The sequence below is a fragment of the Choloepus didactylus genome, chromosome X (genome assembly GCF_015220235.1).
Source record: "Choloepus didactylus isolate mChoDid1 chromosome X, mChoDid1.pri, whole genome shotgun sequence".
Classification (NCBI taxonomy): Eukaryota; Metazoa; Chordata; class Mammalia; order Pilosa; family Megalonychidae; genus Choloepus; species Choloepus didactylus.
In genome coordinates, this window is record NC_051334.1 from 49,377,403 (window position 1) to 49,399,055 (window position 21,653).

The window sequence follows — 21,653 nt, forward strand, 5'->3', positions numbered from 1 at the left end:
TGACCTTGGAGAGCTGGAGGGTGGCCATCGACTGGCCCTGAAGTGGTCTTTCTGTCCCTGTTTTGGCTCAGTGGAGAAAGCCGCAGCCATTTTCAGTTCCCAGTGCTCTGACCCAGACAAGGGTGGAGACAGCACAGGCAGAGAGAGACCATTGAAATGCTAATGACCTCTCCCTAGGAGGTCTATCTTCCCTAAGAGGAAAGGGGTGGGGCCCAGCTCTACTACCCGCCTTCCATTCAGAACCAGACCCCAGAGCCTGAGGGAAAACAGACACAGGCCACACATCCTTACACCAGTTTGGAGTTACAGGCTGACAGGTGCCACCTGCTGGGCAGAAAAGCACAGTGACCCAAGGCCTCATAGGATGTACCAATTTTCTAAGACACACCCTCAGGGAAACCAGATACTGAATATTTCTTCCTTCTAGCACTGGAGCCTGTTTTGGTCTGGGAAAACCTGATTGGGGTAACCAAGGAAACCATGCCTAGAAGACAGAAAACTACAACCCACACTAACAAAAACAAAGTTATAGCCCAGTCAAAGGAACAAACTTACACTTCAACTGAGATACAGGAATTTAAACAACTAATACTAAGTAAATTCAAAAAGTTTAGGGAAGATACGACAAAAGAGATGAACTGTATAATGAAAACACTGGGCGTACATAAGGTAGAAATTGAAAGTTCAAAAAACCAACTGGCAGAATCTATGGAAATGAAAGGCATAACACAAGAGATGAAAGACACAATGGAAACATACAACAGCAGATCTCAAGAGGCAGAAGAAAACACTCAGGAACTGGAGAACAAGAACAGATAGAGAAAAGAATGGAAAAATATGAGCAATGTCTCCAGGAACTTAAGGACAAAATGAAAATCAGGAATGTACGTGTCATGGGTGTCCCAGAAGGAGAAGAGAAGGGAAAAAGGGCAGAAGCAATAATAGAGGAAATAATCAATGAAAATTTCCCATCTCTTATGAAAGACATAAAATTACGGATCCAAGAAGTGCAGCATACCCCAAACAGAATAAATCTGAATAGGCTTATGCCAAGACACTTAATAATCAGATTATCAAATGTCAAAGATAAAGAGATAATCCTGAAAGCAGCAAAAGAAAAGCAATCCATCACATACAAAGGATGCTTGATAAGACTATGTGCAGATTTCTTAATAGAAACCATGGAGGTAAGAAGGAAGTGGGGTGATATATTTAAGATACTGAAAGAGAGAAACCACCAACCATGAATCCTATATCCAGCAAAACTGTCCTTCAAGTATGAGGGAGAGCTTAAAATATTCTCATACAATGACAGAGTTTGTGAACAAGATACCTGTTCTACAGGAAACACTAAAGAAAGCACTGCAGACAGAAAGGAAAAGACAGGAGTGAGAGGTTTGGAAAACAATTTTTGGAGATAGTAGCACAGCAACGTAAGTACACTGAACAAAGATGACTGTGAGTGTGGTTGAAAGAGGAAGGTTGGGACCATGTGGGACACCAGAACAAAAGACAAAGGATAAAGACTGGGACTGTATAACTCAGGGAAACCTAGGATGCTCAACGATTGTAATAAAAGTACAAATATGTTTTTACATGAGGTAGAACAAATGAATGTCAACATTGCAAGGTGTTAAAAATAGGGTGGGATTAAGGGGAAATTACAATCAATGCAAACTAGAGACTATAATTAACAGAAATATTGTATTATGCTTCCTTTAATATAACAAAGGCAATATACCAAAGTGAAATGCATATGGGGGGATAGGGGAAGGATATGCAACTCCTGGCATTGGTGATGTTGTCTGACTCTTTATTCTACTTTAGGTTAATGCTGTCTTTCCTTTTGTTGCTTTCTAGCTGTCATGTTTTTTGTCACTGTTTTTCTCTCTCTTTCTCTTTTTCTTTTGTCTCTCTGCCTTCTTTGACTCTTCCTCCTTCTTTGTGGAAGAAATGGAGTTGTCCTTATATAGATAGTGGCAATGGTCCTGAATACATAAATACATGACTATACAGGGAACCAATGATTGTTTACTTAGGACAGAATGTATGGTGTGTGAACAAAGCCGTCTTAAAAGAAAGGGGTTGATGAAGAAACCTTGAGGGCACTATATTGAGTGAAATAAGACATACACATAAAGGCAAATATTTCAGGGTCTCACTGATATGAACTAATTATAATATGTAAACTCATAGACATGAAATATAAGTTACCAGGATATAGAACGAGGCTAAAGAATGGGGAGCGGTTGCTTATTGTGAGCAGAATGTTCAACTAGGGTGAACTTACATGTTTGGAAATTGACAGGGGTGATGGTAGCATGTTGTGAGAATAACCAACAGTGCTGAAAGGTGTGTGAAGGTGGTGGAAAGGGTAATCTCAGAATCATGTATGTCACCAGAAGGAAAGTTTGAGGTTAAAAGATGAGAATGTATAAAACAGTGAATCTTGTGGTGGACAATGTCCGTGATTAACTATACAAATATTAGAAATCTCTCTCATGAACTAGAACAAATGTATGACACTATAACTAGAAGTTAATAATAGAGAGGCATATAGGAAAAAACTATATAACTATTGAAAACTATATACTACAGTTAATAGTATTTTAACATTCTTTCATCAACAGTAGCAAATGTACTATAAAAAACTATGAATAAATAATGGAGGGGGGTGTGGTTAGGGGTATGAGAGGATTTGAGTTTCCTTTTTTTGTCTTTATTTCTTTTCTGGAGCAATGAAAATGTTCTAAAAATTGAAAAAAATTAATTGTGGTGATGGATGCACAGCTGTATGATGGTATCATGGGCAATTGATTGTACACTTTGGATCTCTGGATAGTTGTATGTTAATGTGAACAATCTCTCGCTCTCTCTCTCTTGCTCGCTCTCTCTCTCTCTACATATATATATATATATATATATATATATATATATATAAAAATTATGCAACACTTTCCTAGAAGATCAACTTCCAGAATGGCAGTGTGAGGACCTTGGTAAACTCTCTATCCCCCTAAAACGATTAAAATATGGGCCAAACAACTAAAACCAAACACCTCAGAACTCTGGTAATTAACCAAAGGCAGAGAATATACTGAAACTCATCTATCCAAGAGAAGCTACAGAATTTCAGTAAGAGAATCACTCTGTGACATTTTAAGTTGGGCTATTCCCCTCTCCCTCCCCAGCTCATAGGTGCAATAGCCAAAGGATAGGCATTGCAGACAACGGAGAAATCTGACCACTTTGGAGGCTCTATTAAAAGTACCATCAAAGTGTGGAATTTAGTTTATCCTCTAGGGCAGCTGGTAAATAGCCAGAAACTGTATGGAACAGTCATTTTGGGGTCTGTGACCAGTCATGCATCATACAAAAGCTGAATTTGCAGCAAATAACTGTAAGTTTCCCCAGCCAGGGGGCTACTGCCCCTCCCCCTCAGGCATAGCAGACTGTCTTTGAGCTGGTTCCCTGAGGGGATAAAAAAAACAATCTGTGCTGGGAGCAAGGAGGGAGGTTCAACCCAGCACCACCTGCAGAATTAAATAACAAACTCAGACTGCTTAATAAAATTTCCAAGCACAGATAATCCAAGAGCATGCACAAAAGGAACCCAAGGGATTCTGCCTGGCAGAGAGGAGGCGGGGCTAATAACAAGAGCAAAAAAAAAGAGAGACTTTTGGAGTTGGAGTTGTTCAGAATACTGGAAAAGGGCTGGGCTCCAAGAAAAAGAGGCACATAGAAATGGGCACCAACTTGGGCTCTCATTTGCAAACCAGGGGAGCTGGGGTCTGGCTCTGAAAAAGGGTTCTTTTTTTTTCTTGTCTCTTCTCTTCTTTTCTTTTCTTGCTCTCTGACTCCTTATCTTTGTACTGTTCAATAGCCCATCAGAGCCCCTGCTTCAACATTTCCCCAGCAAGGGAGGAATTAAAGATGTCTGAGAGTAACTATTCAGGTGAAAGAGATAATAGCCTAAAGGACATATCTTTAAATAGTCTATACTGGGACTGACAAAACTTGGGGTCTGGGGAAAAGCATTGAAAAAGGATTTTTTTTTAATAACTATTCTAAGTAGTGCTTTACAGAAAGCTTCAGATATTTGCAACTGGCCACTGGACCCAGGCAAAGGCAGAGCTAAGATAGGTCTGAGAGACAAAGCAATCAGCCTAGTAGGGGAGACAATTCCCTAAAGGGCATAACTTCACCAAGAAAAGGAGGGGGGGTCCAGCTCAAGTGGCGGCCCTCTTTCAAAGAACTCACACCACAGGAACTAGAAAACAGAGACCAGCTTGAGTAAGCCATGCCCCTGGAAGGGACAGGGTCAGCAGAGAATTAAAGGCACCTGTGGCACCTCTTTACACTGGTGGGGAGCTGCAGGCTGACAAACACCACCTGCTGGGCAGGATAGAAAAAGCACAGAGTATAGAGGCTTCACAGGAGGGTATGACAACCTGCGGGGTCTCATTCTCAGAGAAACTTCATACCCTCTTCCTGAGACAGGGCATGTCTGGACTGGGAAAATCTGATTGGGACCAATCATATCTGGGGAGACCCTCTCACAAAAAGGTTACATAGAGGCAGGGCAAGAAACAGAAAAACAAGAGGTGAAAAATTATGATCAACTAAACAGAAGCTAGGTTGGAGGTCTAGAATAAGTTGAACTGAATGCCAGAGAATAGATAGAGAACAAAGACAACCAACAAGAAAACCCCAGGTAAAAGATGAAAACAAGCTCCAGAATAAACTAATCAAGAAAAACAGTTGCCTAGATAGCTAAAAATAACAAGTCATACTAGGAAACATGAAACTATGGATCAGACAAAGGAACAAACTAACACTTCAACTGAGATACAGGAATTGAAACAACTAATTAAAGATGTTCAAACAAATCTCTTAAATCAAAGCAACAAGCTGAAGGAAAATGTGGCATAAGAGATGAAGGATATAAAGAAGAATTTGTAAGCTTGAAAAAATAAATGGTAGAACTTATGGGGATGTAAAGCACAAAACAAGAGGTGGAAAACACAATGGTGACATACAACAATAGATTTAAAGAGGCAGAAGAATCAGTAAACTGGAAGACAGGAGATTTGAAACTACACACAAAAGAACAGATAGGGAAAAGAAGGGAAAACTATAAGAAGGGTCTTAGGGAGCTGAATGACAACATGAAGAGCACGAATATACATGTTATGTGTGTCCCAGAAGGAGAAGAGAAGGGGAAAGGGGCAGAAAAAATAGTAGAAGAAATAATCACTGAAAATTTCCCAACATCTATGAAAGGCATAAAATTACAGATTCAAGAAGTGCAGTGTACCCCAAACAGAACAGATACCAACAGACATACTCCAAAACACTTACTGATCATATTTTCCAATGTCAAAGACAAAGAGAGAATTCTGAAAGCAGCAAGAGAAAAGCAATCCATCACACACAAGGGAAGCTTGATAAGACTATGTACAGATTTCTTCACAGAAACCATGGAGGCAAGAAGGCAATGGTATGATATATTTAAGATACTGAAAGAGAAAAACTGCTGACCAAGAATTCTATATGTGGTAAAACTGTCTTTCAAAACTGAGGGCAAGATTAAAATATTTTCAGACAGACACTGAGGGAGTTTGTGAACAGGAGAACTGTGCTGCAAGAAATAGTAAAGAGAGTGCTACAGGCTGATGAGAAAAGACAGGAAAGAGAGGTCTAGAGAAGAGTGTAGAAATGAAGACTATCAAGGAGGGTAAAAAGAGAGAGAGAGAGAAAATGAGATATGATGTATAAAATCCAAAAGATAAAATGGTAGAAGAAAGTACTGCCCTTACAGTAATAACACTAAATGTTAATGGATTAAACCTCCCAATAAAAAGACATAGACTGGCAGAATGGATTAAAAAACAGGACCCATCTATATGCTGTCTACAAGAAACTCACTTTAGACACAAGGACAAAGATAAGCTGAAAGTGAAAGGTTGGAGAAAGATATTTCATGCAAACAGCAACCAGAAAAAAGTGGGAGTAGCTAAATTAGTATCAGACAAATTAGACTTCAAATGTAAAACAAAAGAGATAAAGAAGGACACTGTGTATTAATAAAAGTGTCAATGCATTAAGAAAATATAACAATCATAAATATTTATGCCCCAAAATACATGGGACACTGACAACACTGAAGGGAGAAATAGATACCTCTACAATAACAGTTGGAGACTTCAATACACCAATCTCATCAGTGGATAGAACATCTAGACAGAAGATCAATAAGGAAACAGATGTTGAATTGTACAATAAATGAACTAGACTTGACAGACATTTGTAGAACACTATACCCCACAAAAGAAGGATACACATTTTTCTCAAGTGCTAATGGATCATTTTCTAAGATAGAGCACATACTGAGCCTCAAAGAAAGTCTCAACAAATTTAAAAATATTCATATTTTACAAAACACTCACTCGTATCATAATGGAATGAAGTTGGAGATCAATAACAGGCAGAAGGTAGGAAAACTCACAAATATATGGAGGCTAAATGACACCCTCTTAGAAAACCAACGGGTAAAGGAAGAAATTACAAGAGAAGTTAGTAAATACCTTGGGGCAAATGACAAAGAAAACACAACATATCAATACTTATGGAATGCCACAAAGGTGGTGCTGAGATGGAAATTCATTGCCCTAAACACCTATATTAAAAGAGAAGAGAAAGCAAAAATAGAGGAATTAACCATTCACCTGGATGAACCAGAGAAAGAACAGCAAACTAACCCCAAATCAAACAGAAGGAAAGAAATAACAAAGATTAGAGCAGAAATAAATGAAATTGAGAACATGAAAACAATAGAGAGAATCAACAAAACCAGAAGTTGGTTCTTTGAGAAAATCAATAAATTTGATGGACCCCTAGCTAGGGTAACAATAACAAAAAGAGAGCAGATGCAAATAAATACAATCAGAAATGGGAAAGGGAACATAACTACTGACCCCACAGAAATAAAGGAGATAAGAAGAAGATACTACAAGCAATTATATGCTAAAAAGCTAGACAACTTAGACGAAATGGACAACATCCTAGAAAAGCATGAACAACCAACACTGACTTGAGAAGAAATAGATGACCTCAACAAACCAATCGCAAGTAAAGAGATTGAGTCAGTCATCAAAAAGCTCCCAAAAAAGAAAATCTCAGGACCAGATGGCTTCACATGTGAATTCTACCAAGCATTCAAGAAAGAATTAGTACCAATCCTGCTCAAACTCTTCAAAAAAATTGAAGAGGAGGGAAAGCTATCTAATTCATTCTATGAAGCCAACATCACCCTAATACCAAGGTCAGACAAAGATACTACAAAAAAAGAAAATTATAGCCCAATCTCTTGAATATAGATGCAAAAATCCTCAACACAATACTTGCAATTTGAATCCAGCAGCACATTAAAAGAAATATACACCATGACCAGGTGGGATTTATTCCAGGAATGCAAGCCTTGTTCAACACAAGAAACTCAATTAATGTAATACATCACATCAATACATCAAAGTGGAAGAGCCACATGATCATCTTGATCGATGCAGAAAAGACATTTGACAAAATTCAACATCCTTTCTTGATGAAAATACTTCAGAGGATAGGAACAGAAGGGAACTTTCTCAATAGTATAAAGACAATATATGAAAAATCCACAGCTAACATCATACTCGATGGGGAAAGACTGAAAGCTTTCCCTCTAAGCTCAGGAACAGGACAGGATGTCCAGTGTCACCACTGTTATTCAACAATGTGCTGGAAGTTCTAGCTAGAGCAATTAGGCAAGAAAAAGAAATAAAAGGTGTCCAAATTGGAGAGGATGAAGTAAAACTTTCACTGTTCGCAGATGACAAAATTCTATATGTAGAAAATCCAGAAAAATCTATAGCAAAGCTACTAGAGCTAATCAATGAATTCAGCAAAGTGGTAGGCTATAAGATCAACATGCAAAATTCAGTAGTGTTTGTATACACAAGAAATGAGCAACAGGAGGAGGAAATCAAGAAAAATTCCCCTTACAATAGTAACCAATGAATAAAGTATTTAGGAATAAACTTAACCAAGGCCACAAAAGACCTATACACAGAAAACTACAAGAAACTGCTAAAAGAAATCAAACAGTACCTAAAAAAATTGAAGGACATACCATGTTCATGGATTGGAAGACTAAATATACTTAAATGTCAATTCTACCTAAACTGTTTTATACATTCAATGCAATACCAATTAAAATCCCAACAACTTACTTTGCAGAAATAGAAAAACTAATAACCAAATTTATCTGGAAGGGCAGAATGCCCCGAGTAGCCAAAAATATCTTGAGAAAGAGGAATGAAATGGGAGGTCTCACACTACCGGACTTTGAAACATGCTACAAAGCAACAGTGGTCAAAACAGCATGGTACTGGCATAAAGATAGATATACCGACCAATGGAATCAAATTGAGTGTTCAGAAATAGACCCTCTCATCTACAGAAAATTGATTTTTGATAAGGCAGTCAAGCCAATGCAACTGGGACAGAGCAGCCTCTTCAATAAACGGTGTTTGGAGAACTGGATAATCATATCCAACAGAATGAAAGAGGACTCCTATCTCACACCTTATACAAAAATTAACTCAAAGTGGATCAAAGACCTAAACATAGTGCTAAGATCATAAGACTTTTAGAAGAAAATGTAGGCAAACATCTTAAAGATCTTGTGATAGCAGGCAGTTTCCTAGATATTACATCCAAAGCAAAGCAATCAAAGAAGAAATAGATAAATGAGGTCTCCTCAAAATTAAACACTTTTTTACATCAAAGGACTTTTCAGAAAAGTAAAAAGAAAGCCTACACAATGGGAGACAAAATTTGGAAACCATACATCAGATAAGGGTTTAATATCCAGAATATACAAAGAGATCCTACAACTCAACAACAGAAAGACAAACAACCCAATTAAAAAATGGGCAAAAGACATGCGTTCTAGTTTGCTAATGCTGCTGGAATGCAAAACACCAGAGATGGATTGGCTTTTATAAAAGGGGGGTTATTTGGTTATACAGTCTTAAGGCCATGAAGTGTCCAAGGTAACACATCAGCAATCGGGTACCTTCACTGGAGGATGGCCAATGGTGTCCAGAAAACCTCTGTTAGCTGGGAAGGCATGTGGCTGGTGTCTGCTCCAAAGTTCTGGTTTCAAAATGGCTTTCTCCCAGGACATTCCTCTCTAGGCTGCAGCTCCTCAAAAATGTCACTCTTAGTTGCACTTGGGGTGTTTGTCCTCTCTTAGCTTCTCCAGAGCAAGAGTCTGCTTTCAAAGGCCATCTTCAAACTGTCTCTCATCTGCAGCTCCTGTGCTTTCTTCAAAGTGTCCCTCTTGGCTGTAGCAGCTTGCTCCTTCTGTCTGATCTTATATAGTGCTTAAGTAATTTAATCCAGACCCACCCTGAATGGGCGGGCCAGCACCTCCATGGAAACTATCCAATCAGAGTCATCACCCACAGTTGGATGGGGCACATTTCCATGGAAACACTCAAAGAATTACAATCTAATTAACACTGATAGGTCTGCCCACACAAGATTACATCAAAGATAGTGGTGTCTGGGGGGACACAACACATCCAAACTGGCACAACATGGATAGACACTTTTCTGAAAAGGAAATACAAATGGGTCAAAAACATATGAAAAGATGCTCAACTTCACTGGCTATTAGGGAAATGCAAATCAAAACCACAATGAGATATCTTCTCACACTGACTAGAATGGCCACTATAAAAAAAAACAATCAAAAAATTACAAGTGCTGGAGAGGATGTGGAGAAAGAGGTATACTTATCCACTGTTGGTGGGAATGTAGAATGGTGCAGCCACTCTGGGAGGCAGTCTGCTGGTTCCTCAGGAAGCTAAGTATAGAACTGCCAGATGATCCAGCATTTCCAATACTAGGTATATAATCAGAGGAACTGAAAGCTAAGACATGAACGGACATTTGTAAACCGATGTTTATAGTGGCATTATTCACAATTGCCAAGATATGGAAACAACCCAAATGTCCATCAATGGATGAGTGGATAAACAAACTGTGGTATATACACATGATGGAATATTATGCAGCTGTAAGACAGAAAAAAGTCACAGCACATATAATAATGTGGATGAACCTTGAAGACGTTATGCTGAGTGAAGTTACCCAGAAACAAAAGGACAAATACTGTATGGTCTCATTAATATGAACTAACATTAACAAGCAAACTTTGAGAGTTAAAAGGTGAGAACAAAGGTTATCAAGGAAATAGAAAGAGGAAGAGATTGGGCATTTGATGCTGAAGGAGTATAGAATGTTCAACAGGATTGATTGTATAGATCCAGAAATGGATAGCATAATAATGTGTGATGGTAGCACAATACTGTAAGTACACTGACCAAAAATGTCTGTGAGTAAAGCTGAAAGAGGAGGGCTAGGGACAAGTATGACACCAGAAGGACAGATAGACTGGGACTGTATAATTTATTGAAACCTATAGTGGTCAATGATGGTGACTAAATGTACAAATATAAAAATGTTTTTACATGTGGGAGAAAAAATGAATGTCAACCTTGCAAGGTGTTGAAAAAGGGATGGTATTGGGGAAAAATATAACCAAAGCAAACTGGAGTCTATGGTTAACAATAACATTGTAATATGCTTCCATTAAATAAAACAAAGGCAATATACCAAAGCTAAATGTCTATGAGAGGGGGATATAAGGGAGGGTTATGGGATTCTCGGTAGTGGTGTTGATGTCTGAACTTATTATTATATTGTATTAGATGGTATTTTAATTATTTTATCTTTTTTATTCTTTTAAAAATTTTTTGGAATAATCAATATGCTCAAGTACTGATTGAGGTGATGCATGCACAACTATATGATGATACTGTGAACCACTGATTGTACACTGTTGATGACTGTATGGTATGTAACTATATCTCTATAAAATTGCAGGGAAAAATATAAACAGAGGGATACAAGGGCTGGAGAATACATGGAGAGAATGATGTACCTATTTACTGTTGGCAGGGAAGTAGAATGGTGTAGCCTATCTGGAGGACAGTGTGGTGGTTCCACAAGAAACAAAGTATGTGGGTGCCATAAGGTCCTGCAACCTCATTATGGGGTATATACTTGGATGATCTGAGAACAGGGACACGAATGTACTTTTGCACACTGGTGTTTATGGCGGCAATATTCATGATTTCCAATGGATGGAGGTGGCCAAAGGGTACATCAACTGATAAACAGAATGGTGAACTGTGATGTATGCATAATATAATATTGAGCAGCTGCAAGAAGGAATGAAGCTGTGAGACATGCAACTAGGTGAATGGATCTTGAGGACATCATTTTGAGTGAAGTATGCCAGAAACAAAAAGACAAACATTATAATGCCTCACTAATATGGACTAACTATAATGTGTAAACTCTGAAAATTGAATCTTAGAGCACAGCTTATCAGGGGAATGCTTATTGGAATGTAAACTCTTACAGCAGTCACATCTATTCCTGAGTTGTAATGGTTATCTCCAAATTCTGAGACACTGAGCTCTTTGAGTACAACCTAGTCAGTCTCTGGAACTTTGGGTATCTGTGTGACACCTGAAACTCAGAGCTAGAGCTTGGCAGCTATGAATGTCAGTATTACCTCATACAGCAACTGTTAAAAAAGCTGAAAAAGGTTTCAGACTTCAATTAGAGATATGAATGAAGGAGATCTGGTTAGGACTAAGGCAAATCAGGCCAAAGGGTAAAGGATGATATTGACTGTGTTTTAAAATCTCAACTTCTGTGTGAGACCAAGGGTGGAGATGTCTACTTGGTGCAGGATCTATATTTTCTGCAGCAAATTACATAATTTAACTTGTATGGTCAGTTTATTCAAACACCATAATTACATGGAACTTTGAATAGGAAGTGAGATCTGGTAGGTTTATACAGGTTACTGTGAAATTCAATTAGATTAACAGCTGACTTCTCATGAGAAAGATGGAGGGCAGAAGGCAGTGGAATAACATCTTCAAAGTGTTGAAAGAAAAAGACAGTCAACCAAGAATTCTATATCCAGTTAAATTCTCCTTCAGAAATGAAGGAGAAACTGAAACATTTCCAAATAAACAAAAATTTAATTTATCACTAGTAGACCTACCCCACAGGAAATGCAAAAGGGAGTCCTTCAACTTGAAATGAATGGACACTAGACGGTAACTAATATCCTCACTAAAAATTAAAGAGCGCCAGTAAAGGTGTCTACATGGGCACTATGAAAGACAGTATAAACATATTTTGTTTATAACTCTTTCCTTCTCCTGTGTTTAAAGATAACTGCATAAAGCAATAATTTAAAAATTGTAATGATGGACTTATATAAAGATCTAATTTGTATGACAATAATAGTACAAAGGAGGTGAGAAGGAAGGTATTATATTAGAGCAAAGTTGTTCTATAATTTTGACATTAAGTTAGTTTGATCAAACTAGATTGTTTTAAGATGTTAATAATTCCCCAGGGCAACCACTAAGAAAATAACTTTAAAATATAGTAAATGAAACAAGAAAATTAAAATGGTATGCTAGGAAATATTTATATAACACAAAACAGAGGCAGGAACAAGGAATACAGGAACAGAAATGACACAAGACCTGTAGAAAAGAAAAATCAAAATGGTGGGCATAAATCCTACCTTATCAATAATTATATTAAATGTAAATGAATTAAACACCACAATCAAAAGGCAGAGAATGGAAAAATGGATAAACAAACATGATCCAACTATACACTGTCTAAAAGAGACACATTTCAGTTTCAAAGACTCAAATATGTGGAAAGCAAAGGATGGAAAAATATATACCAAGCATCAACCAAAAGAGAACTGGAGTGTCTATAACTAAATTCAAAAAAAAGATGGAATACTTCCTAACCATGAAGCCAGTTGTCTGTTGATACCAAAACTAGACAAAGACATCACAAGAAAATAAAAAACTAAAGACCAATATCCCATATAAATACAAATGCCAAAATGTTCATCAAAATACTAGAAAACTGAATCCAGCAACATATAAAAAGGATTATACACTATGACAAAATGGATTTATTCCAGAAATGCAAGGTTTGTTTAACATCCAAAAAAATCAGTCAATGTAACATATCATAATAAAGGACAAAAACCACGTGATCATTTTAATAGATGAAGAAAATGCATTTGACAAAATCCATCACCCTTTCAGGTTTAAAACACTCTGAAAATTAGAATGAGAAGGGAACTTACTCAAGCTAATAAAGGGAATCTATGAAAAACCTACTGCTGATAAACTTAATGGAGAAAGTATAAATGCTTTCCCCATAAGATCAAGAACAAGGTAAGGATGTCCTCCATTGCCACATCTTTTCAAAATTCTAATGGAGTGCTAGTCAGGGAAAGTAGGCAAGAAAAAGAAATAAAAGGCATCCAGATTAGAAAGGAAGAAGTAAAACTATTTCAGATGACATAATCTTGTTTATAGAAAAATCTAAGTAATCCACTAAAAATCTACTTGAACTAATGAATGAGTTCAGAAGTGTGCAGGATACAATGCTAATATACAAAAATTAATTGTTTTTCTAGCCATGAAGAGCCCAAAATAATTAGACAACAATCCTATTTGTAACAACAGCAAAAAGAATAAAATACTAAGGACTAAATTTGACAAAGTAAGAGCAAGACTTATACATTATAAAGTACAAAATGTTGTTGAAAGAAATTAAAGAAGATCTAAATGAGTGGAAAGGCATTCCATATTCATGTATCAGAAGCTTAACATTGTTAACGTGGCAATACACCCAACTGATCTAAAGATTCCATGCCTTGTTGCTCAAAATCCCAGCTGGGTTTTTTATTTTCCAAAAATTGACAATCTGACCTTAAACCTCATATGGGAATGCAAAGAACAATCTTGAAAAAGGAGAACAAAGTTGGGGGACTCACATGTCTCAATTTCAAATCCTACTTCAAAGCTACACTAATCAAGATAGTGTCATACTGGCAAAAAGATAGAATACCAATCGAGGGAAAAGAATTTATAGTCCAGAAATAAGTCTTTACATCTATGGTCAATTAATATTCAACATGGGTATCAAGACAATCAACAGGACAAAAATACTCTTTTCTCCAAATGGTGCTAAGACAACAGGGTATCAACATGCAAAAGAATGAATTTTGATCCCTACTTCATACTATACATAAGAATTAACTCAAAATGAATCACAGACCTAAATATAAGTGCTAAAACTATAATCCTTCTAGAAGTAAGCAAGGATAAATCATTATGACTTTGGGTTAGTGAACACTTTCTTAGATATAACAACAATAGCACAAGAAACAAAATAAAAAAATTATATATTGGACTTCATAAAAATTTAAAATGTTTGTGCTACAAGGGACACCATCAAGGAAGTGAAAAGACACCCAAATAATGGGAGAATATATTTGCAAACATATATCTGACAAAGGACTTGTATCCAGAATATATAAACAACTCATACCTCAGCAATAAAAAGACAAATAACCCAATTAAAAACGGGAAAAGGATTTGAATAGACATTTCTCCAAAGAAGATATACAAATTGCCAATAAACACATGAAACAATGTTCAATATCATTAGTGATTAAGGGAATGCAAATCAAAACCACAATGAGATAACACTTGATAGCCATCAGAATGACTTAAATAAAAAAAAGACAATATCAAGTGTCAGTAAAACTCTGAAGAAATTAGAGCTCTCACAGAGTGTTTGTGGGATGGTTAAATGGGGCAGCCACTCTGAAAAACAGTTTTGCAGTTCCTCACAATGTTAATCACAGAATTACCATATGAGCCAGCCATTGCACTCCTAGATGTCTACCCAAGAGAAATGAAAACACATGTCCACTCCAAAACTTCTATTCAAATATTCATAACAGCACTGTTCACAACAGCCCCAAAGTGGAAACAATCAAAAACCCCATCAACTGATGAATGCATAAACAAAATTCTGTATATCCATACAATGGAATATTATTAAACAATAAAAAAGTACTGATACATGCTACAACATGGACGAACCTTGAAACCATTAACCTATATGAAAGATCCCAGTCACAAAAGACCACCTATTGATTCCATTTATGTGAAAAGTCCAGAATAGACAAATCCATAGAGACAGAAAGTAGATTAGTGGTTGTCTAGGGCTGGAGTTGTGGTGAAGAGTAGGAGGTGGCAAGAAAGGTGAATGTCTATTAATGTACAGAGGGTTTCTTTTGGGGATGTTGAAAATGTTCTAAAATTATATTGTGGTGATGGTTTCACAATTCTGAATATACTTTTTAACATTCAGTTACACTGAGATATATTCACATACCATACAGTCATCCACAGTGCACAATCAACTGTCCACAGTACCATCACACAGCTGTGCACTCATCACCCCAATCCACCTCCGAACACCTTCCTCATACCAGAATCTGAATATACTTTTAAAAGGTGGATTTTATGGTATTGGATGTATCTCATAAAGCTGTTTTAAGAAGAAAAAAAAAGGAAACACTTTCCTAAATAACTCAGGATCAAAGTGAGAAGTTAATGTGAAAGATACACAACTCTTACCAGACGTTATGGAACACAATTAAAGCTGAATTTAGAGGGAAATTTACAGCCTTAGTGGCTTTACTTTTAATTTAAAAATAAGCATAACCAAAAAAGAGCTTTGTATTCCACCTAGAAGATTAGAAATAGGAAAAAGGAAAATTAAGCCAAGAAAGCCAGTAAGTTGTAAAGGATAAAAGAAAAAAACCTTAAATAAATAAAATAAACATAACAATAGGGGGTCTAAAGAAAACAAAGAGCTGGTCCTTTGAAATGACCAATTTCATAGATAAACCTCTACCAAACCAGATAAAGAAATGTTTTAAGGTAATTGCTGTGGAATATTATGCACAACCATATAGAAACATATTTAAATACTGATGTGAAATGGGTGCTTCCCTAGCAAAATATAAATTAATAAAGTTAATACAAGAAAAAAAAGAAAGAAAAGAAAGAATTGCCACGAGATCAGTGAGTGTAGAAGAGATCAGGAAAAAAAATTGACATAACACTACAAACACAAATAAGAAGGAAAGAAAGGCAACCTATAGACCTCAGAACTTGAGGAACAACACAGTGGCGAGTTCCCTGGGTTTTCTTTCTCCCTTCCATATATCCAAGATGGAGCACTGGAGAAGCTTATACCTTAGAATCACCAACAGGCACCAACAATAAAAGCTCTAAGAAAAGCCTACTCTTCCTAATTAAAGGACCAGGAAAAGGGTGGCCTAACAGAACAGAAAACCTTTTGAAAGTACTCACCATATTCTAGCCAAACACAATTGAAATACACATTCTTTTCAAGAACCTACAGAGCATTACCAAGAAAAACCATATCCAGGGTCATAAAACAAATCTCGACAAACTGAAATCATACAGAGTATCGTCTCTGACCATAATGGCATCAAACTAGAAATCAACAACAGAAAGATAATAGGAAAAGCTCTAAATACTTTGGATTTAAACAACTCATATCTAAATAATCCATGGGTCAAAAAGGAAGTCTCACAGGAAATTAAAAAGGACATTGAGAGAATTGTAGGAAAATGGCAGAGTAGGAAGCTCCAGGAATTAGTCCCTCCAACAAAACAACTGTTGAAGTGGCAGGAACTGTCGGAATCAACTATTTTGAAATGCCTGAGTCTAGTGGAGTTCAACCCTCCCTGTAGGGCTATGATCCCCGACCCCCAAAACTAGTGGTGGGCAGCAGTGGGGACTCCAACTTGGTCTCCTGGTGTTGCTTCCTGTTGCCAGGGTGAGACACAAAGACTTAGTCCTCCAAACTCCAGTGATATGTAGTCTGACTGCTAATCACTCCTTTTGATTAGCTATTCAGATAACTGGGGTTAGGCTCTGAAGGCAGCCATTGTTCCAACTCCTCTTAGGCAAGCAGCAGAAGAATCTTAAAGACAGTTACCCACGACAAAATTATGGAAAACAGTTAAAGGACTGCATTAACAGGGCAAGTGCTGAATTAAGAAAATGGAGCATCAAAAGCCATAAAAGAAGATCCTGGTGCCCTTGCTGACTCCTCCTCCAACCACTCCACAACACAGGTGGAGCAACCTTGTGCTCCCATTTTTGGTTCCTGATCCTGTTCCAGAGGGAGCAGAGTGGCCCCTGTGCACAAAGTGGGTTGCATGTATGTCAGTACCACACTACTCAGTGAAAATCTGAGGGGCTGGGCCAGGTAACTTGTCTCAGGCTTGCACTCTCCGAGTTTGTCCTGAGGACACAGAAGCACCAAGCATGCAGATGGGATAGTTTAAGAAACAATTCAGTGAAAATGCCTTGGGCGGAGGGCTACCTGCATTAAGTCACACAAGAGAGCACCAAGGAAGGGGTAAAAGACTATTTCAAAGGGAATAAGGCAAAGAGTGTCAGAAGATGGCAGAGTAGGTGAGGTGGACAGGTTTTTCCTCCATTAGAGTAACTACAAAGGGGCCAGAGGACACCAGGGACCGCAGTTTCGGGGTGTGACCAGCCATAGAGGGTTCCCCACAGTACATGGAAAGGACACCCAACAAAAATGGAGGAGAGACGGTGGCTGGAGGGACGTGGTGAGCATGTTCCCCATCTGGACTGACACCCCCACCCCCACAGGCCAGCAGCAACAAAACCACCATCGGGCAAGGCAGTGAGCAGCGGCTCTCCACTCCCACCCACCTACCTTGACAGTTTGCTGGGGGGTGATCCTCCACAGCCAGACAGTGGGGAGCTTCTGTGAGGAACTCAGCAGGCTATGACTGCTCTCACTCCATGGAAGTCCGGGGGGTGCAACAGTGAGAAGCAGGGAAGGGAGAGGTGCCATACCAGTGATCAGGAGCCCCTCCCACACCCCAGAGACTCACGGGTGCAAGGCAGGCAGAGAACTGGCAGGCAGGGCCCAAGTCCCACCTGTAGGGTACCCTTGATCAGGCTCCCTGCCTACCTTCTCAGGGCCCACATTGCAGCCCCAGGAATGAGATTCCCCAGAACACACAGAGATCTGGTGCACTGATTGGTTCCCCACCTGGTTTGGACTCCACCCACCGCAGAGGAGAAGTTCGAGGAAGACCTACTTGAGAGCGCAACCTGCTGGTAGATTAAGGAAACCGTGCTCCAGCAAGCTGTACCTCAAGAGTGCCACCTGATGGTAGGTTATGGAAACTGCACTCCAGCAAACTGTGCCTCAAGAGCACCAAGTGATGGTAGAATTGGGAAACTGTACTCCAGCAAACCAAATAATATATAAATACTCAATTAATACTGCACTACCCAAAATAACCCTATCAAGACAAACAAATGCCCTGAAGCCAGCAGAAAATTACAAAGCACTTGAAGGATATAGAAGATATGGACAAGCCAAACAAGCAAATTAAAAAGCCAGAAGAGACAAAAATTTGGAGCAATTAATCAAAGAAATAAACACAAATATCAATATTATGGCTCAGGATACAAAGCACATGAAGAAGACCCCAGAAGAGCACAAAGAAGAACTTGAAAGAGTAAATTAAAAAATAGTGGATCTTATGAAAATAAAAGACTGTTGATCAAATTAAAAATATTCTTGAGACACATAACACCAGATTTGAAGAAGTAGAGGAACGAGTTACTGACCTCAAAGACAGGGTGATGGAAAGAGAAAGCACAAAAGAACAAACAGTGAAAAAAATTTAAAATTTTGAAATGGACATCGGAAATGATAGACAACATGAAGCGCACAAATATAAGAATCACTGGTGTTCCAAAGGGGGAAGAGAAGAGTAAAGGGCTAGGAAGAGTATTCAAAGAAATTGTTGGGGAAAACTTCCCAACCCTTCTAAATGACATAAATATCCAAATTAAAGATGCCCAACAAACTCCAAAAAGAATAAATCCAAGTAAACCTACTTACTCCAAGACATATACTGATTAGATTGTCAAATGCTGAAGAGAAGGAGACTTTTGAAAGCAGCAAGAGAGAAGCGATTCACCACATACAAGAAAACAACATAAGACTAAGTACTGACTACTCGACACCATGGAGGCAAGAAGGCAATGATATGACACATTTCAGATTCTGAAAGAGAAACATTGCCAGCCAAGAATTCTTTATCCAGCAAAGCTCTCTGTTCCAGTTTGCTAATACTGCCATTATGCAAAACATCAGAAATGGATTGGCTTTTATAAAGGGGATTTATTTGGTTACAAAGTTACAGTCTTAAGGCCATAAAGTGTCCAAGGTAAGGCGTCAACAACAGGTACCTTCACTGGAGAAAGGCCACTGGTGTCCAGAAAACCTCTGTTAGCTCGGAAGGCATGTGGCTGGCATCTGCTGGATCCCAGGCTGCATTTCAAAATGGCGTTCTCTGAACTGTTGCTCTTGGGGTGTTTTGTCCCCTCTTAGCTGCAGCTCCTCTTGAAAATGTCACTCTCATTTTCTCTCTGTTCCTTCTGTTTGTCAGCTGTTTTATAAGGCTCCAGTGATTTAATTCAGACCCACCCTCAATGGGTGGGGTAATGCCCCCATGGAAATTATCCAATCAAAAGTCTCACCCACAACTGATTGAGTCACATCTCCATGGAAACACTCAATCAAAGGATTGCAACCTAATCAACGCTAATACGTCTTCCTCCAGAAGACTGCATTAAAGAACATGGCGTTTTGGGGGACTCAATACACCCAAACTGGCACATTCCACCCCCTGGACCCCAAATGACATGATCTTTCCATATACAAAATAATTCATCCCATTACAATATCACAGAAACCTAAATCATTTCAGTAACAATAGTTAAGTACAGGATCCCATCAAAATTAGTTATAGGCATGGTCTGTCCTAAGGCATAATTCCCCTTTGGCTATGGACCTGTGAAACTTAAAACAAGTTATCTGCTTCCAATGTACAAAGGAGGGAAACTCATAGGATAAATGTTCCCATTGCCATAAGGAGAAACAGTAAGGAAAACAGGGTTTAAGGGACCAAAACAGTTCCTAAAACCTGCAGTGCAAACTTCATTAGATTTCAAAGTCTGAGAGTCACTTATACAATGATGTTTTATCCTTGGGGCTTGGGAGAGCAGCAGTTCCACACTTTCCAAAGGTTTACACGGCAGGCTTATTTTCTTTAAATGCTGGGGTGAGTGCTCCAACCTATTCACACATTGGGGAGTCCACCTTCTTCTCAGCCCCACCCCCACAAACATCGGGGTGCCACCCAGACTCTGCCTCTCTGGGGCAAAGGCTCCCCCTCTCCAAACAGTGGAGTGGTAGCCAGGCTCTCCTCCATACCCAGGAAATGTGCTCCACCCTCTCTGGGATCTGGGGTGGCAGCACTCTTCCTGAGCATCGAGGCGGAAAGCCTGTACTCTGCCTCCAGGACAAACTCACCCTTTCCATGTGAGTGGGCCACTTCGCTCACCCTGCCTGAGACCTCTTGACTCCAGACCTCAATCTCCAAGGCTCTGTCTTTGAAGACATTTTTCCTTCAATTTGTTCTTCTGTCCCCTCCAGTTCAGGCCAGCCATGACTCCAGCTATACAGTTCTCTCAAAAATCTCATTGGCTTGGCATGAAGTACACAGGGGTCAAAAACATCAGACAATAGGATGTTCCACAAATCCTTTCTGGATAACTCCAACTCCAATCCTGGCTTGTACTGAAATGGCGGTCAGGTTCCATGTTTGGTTAAATCCTCACGTGGGGCTGTAGCCTCTAGGGTCTTACTTTCTGGAAGCCTGGAATTTTCCAAACAATCAGTTTCTGATTTCTTCATACTCAAGAGTTCATTTCTCTGCTTATTTCTGTCCTATCGCATTTTACTATAAGCTGCAAGGAGAAACCAAGCTACACTTTTGATATTTATTGTCCAATTCTCTTCAGCTAAGTATCCAAAATTCTGCCTCCCATCTGACACCAGGACACAATTTTGCCAAATTTTCTGCTACTTTAAAACAAGGATCACTTTCCTTCCAGCTTGCAATGACACATTCAATATTTCTTTTCAAGGCCTCATCAGAAGTATCTTTAGAGTCCATATTTCTACAGTCTCTTCAAAGCAATCTAGGCCTTTCATATCAAGTTCCTCACAATTCTTCCATAATCCTCCCCTTATCCATTTAAAAAGCCATTCCAACATGTTTGGTATTTGCAAACTCAGCAGCACGTCACTCTCGGTACCCAAATCTGTTCGGTTTGCTAATGCTACCATTATGCAAAACACCAGGAATGGATTAGCTTTTATAAATGGGGTTTACTTGGTTACAAAGTTACAGTCTTAAGGCCATAAAGTGTCCAAGGTAAGGCATCAAAAACAGGTACCTTCACTGGGGAAAAGCCACTGGCATTGGCCAATCTGTTAGCTTGGAAGGTACATAGCTGGCGTCCACTTGTTCCCAGGCTGCGTTTCAAAATGGCGTTCTCCATAGTTTTGCCCTTGGGGCATTTTGTCCTCTCTTAACTGCAGCTCCTCTTCAAAATGTCACTCTCAGTTGCTCTCTGTTCCTTCTGTTTGTCAGCTGTTTTATAGGGCTCCAGTGATTTAATTCAGAC

General features: G+C 38.7%; 1 protein-coding gene across 6 annotated transcripts in view; it reads right to left on the minus strand.

Moving 5' to 3' along the window:
* Positions 1–21,653, minus strand: part of ZNF81 (zinc finger protein 81) — a 92,229-nt gene that overhangs the window by 62,258 nt on the left and 8,318 nt on the right. Inside the window, exon 1 of one of the 6 annotated variants that reach the window (XM_037821976.1) lies at positions 17,812–18,371. The exons of 3 other annotated variants lie outside the window; for them this stretch is intronic. The gene's annotated coding sequence lies outside the window, so the exon portion shown is untranslated. Of the gene's footprint in view, positions 1–4; positions 29–9,115; positions 9,163–17,811; positions 18,372–21,653 lie in introns of those variants that run through there. 2 more of the 6 variants (XM_037821978.1, XM_037821979.1) reach the window with 2 other exon arrangements.